The sequence below is a fragment of the Papaver somniferum genome, chromosome 9, assembly GCF_003573695.1.
Source record: "Papaver somniferum cultivar HN1 chromosome 9, ASM357369v1, whole genome shotgun sequence".
NCBI classification, from domain to species: Eukaryota; Viridiplantae; Streptophyta; class Magnoliopsida; order Ranunculales; family Papaveraceae; genus Papaver; species Papaver somniferum.
This window is the reverse complement of record NC_039366.1, coordinates 157,061,892-157,064,082: the sequence shown is the minus strand read 5'-3', so window position 1 is coordinate 157,064,082 and position 2,191 is coordinate 157,061,892. Positions and strand designations below refer to the sequence as shown.

The following is a 2,191-nucleotide window of genomic DNA, read 5'->3' as shown; positions in this document are numbered from 1 at the left end:
AGAATCGGTTTATGAGGCTTAGAACATAAACCGATTGTAAAATTCAAGAGTATTCCTGTGATTTTTTTTCGTCAGAATTGGTTTATGTTCATGCCCACATAAACCGATCGTAAATCTGGAAATTTCTTCGACTGTTTTGCTCGTAATTTCTTTGTCCGATGTCAGAATGACCTCATTCTTTTTGCGTTCAATTCATAATTTCATGCTCTATAATATAAAGATAAAAAATTTGAGATTTATGCAAAAATTCAAACATGGTTAATGAATCGGTTGATGTTTATCTTTATATTATAGAGCATTAGTGTGGGGAGAGAGATGGAGTGTTTTAGGGTCAAATGTGAAAAAGTAAGTAAGGTCAAATAAGTATTAGTGTGAGGAGAGATGGAGTCGTACACCCTTCATCCTCCCTAAAAAATTTCTCTCAAAACCTCTCTTTCTCCCTCCAATACCGCTTTTGTTTTTCTCTTCTGGTCTTCTATGCGGGTAGTTTAGATCTACTAGTAATCAGTTAATTTGATTTCTTTAAGTCTTTTCTACTGCTTTTTCATTTACTTAAGGGTCTTTCATGTGTTGTTGAGCTATTTTCTGTAGACTTGTCTCTTTGTCTTTCCATTTGGTTGATTGTTTCCCACTTAGTTGTAGCAAGTCTTGGCTGTTTTCTCTTCGTGTTATTGTGAATTTAAGTTTCCACATTTGTGTTATGTCTTTGAGAATCAAACTTTCTTTGTTTCTCTGTTCATTTGATTTTTTAACTCTTTAATCTGTTTTTCTGATCCCCTTTTAATCTCCTTTTATCTTTTCCTCTCGTGCCTTATTTTCTTTTTATTCTTGTCCATGGAGGTTGATTTGATTAGTCAGATGTCCAATAGTATCGATCTATACTTTGCTTCCCAGAACCCCTCTGTTGATTCCTCTTATGATATTAACTTCCTATGTAATCTTTTCGTTGGTCTTACCATTTCCGGTGATGATCTCAGCACCGGCCTGGTTACGCATCATAGCCCTTTGTGTGTCACTGAATCTATTAAGAGTTATAACTGTTATCCGGTAACCGGGATTAATTACTACGATGACCTAGCTCTAAGTCAATTCATCGGCGAGTGTTTGGTCAAGTATAGGATTGATCAGAGTTAATTCTTGGGTCAAGTCAACAGTGGGATCTGGTCAAGGTCAAGCGAAGGGTCAAGTCAATGGCTGGACCGGTCAACTCAATGGGTTAGTCAAGGTAATTGTTGAAGATGCAAATTTTGTTTTATACTCTTTAGAGACCTATAGGTATCTTTCATTGATCTTTATTCGTGGAGAATGTATCCTTGCTTATATTGATGTTGTGGTAGTTTACTTCTTCATAATCATAAGTTTAACCTGATTTGATCTCTTCGAGACTTATGAAAATGATAAGAACTTGCATTTATCTAGGATGTTGCCTCAAAATCCTAGATATGCAGTATATCTTTTTGAGGTGGAAAAGGATATTGATCTGATTCATATATATTATTGTCTTCCTGGTCAGCTTCTTAAGATTGAGTTTATCCGCGATGATGCTTCACAACTTACCATGATCTGGCTGTTGAAAATGTTGATATGGTCAGCTTCTTAAGATTGAGTTTATCCGCGATGATGCTTCACAACTTACCATGATCTGGCTGTTGAAAATGTTGATATCTCTAGACAAATTAGACTTGGATTTTATCTATTTTTTCTTGATTGTAAATGTCTAAATAAGTTGGTTCTGAAGAAGTATGTTGTCAGTCGTATGCTTATCGTGGAGGGTGAATTTGGTCTATGGTTTTCTTGTTCTGAATGTTTATGGAGTAGTTATTTTCATTTGGATGATATCTATTATTGGTTAAAAATGTTTACGAGAAATAGCTACTTAGTGCAAGTTGAAGACTATTGTGGCCTGGATCATGTTTGGTACTGTTGTAGTACATATAAGAATAGGAAGAATGAGTTAGTCGTCAAGAGCACTTATACTATTCTCCATCTCGTAGTTACTGGTACTGATACCCTAAGACAAATTCAACTTGACATTTACTTGTTTTCTCGAGAATGGAATGATATATTTATTCTGGTCCTCGAAGAGTGAAAATGTGTGGGTCTAACAACCACACCCAACAATTCGTTTGGCAATCTGAGAGGACTTACTCCAATACACTTTATAGAGAATTAACTAGACAGTCAGACTCAA

At 35.5% G+C, this 2,191-nt stretch overlaps 1 long non-coding RNA gene across 1 annotated transcript; it reads left to right on the top strand.

The window, feature by feature from the left end:
• Positions 1–334: 334 nt before the first annotated feature.
• Positions 335–1,885, top strand: LOC113307955. Its single transcript, XR_003339392.1, has 2 exons — positions 335–1,225; positions 1,514–1,885. It is a non-coding gene; the product is annotated as an uncharacterized LOC113307955 (long non-coding RNA).
• Positions 1,886–2,191: the final 306 nt, after the last annotated feature.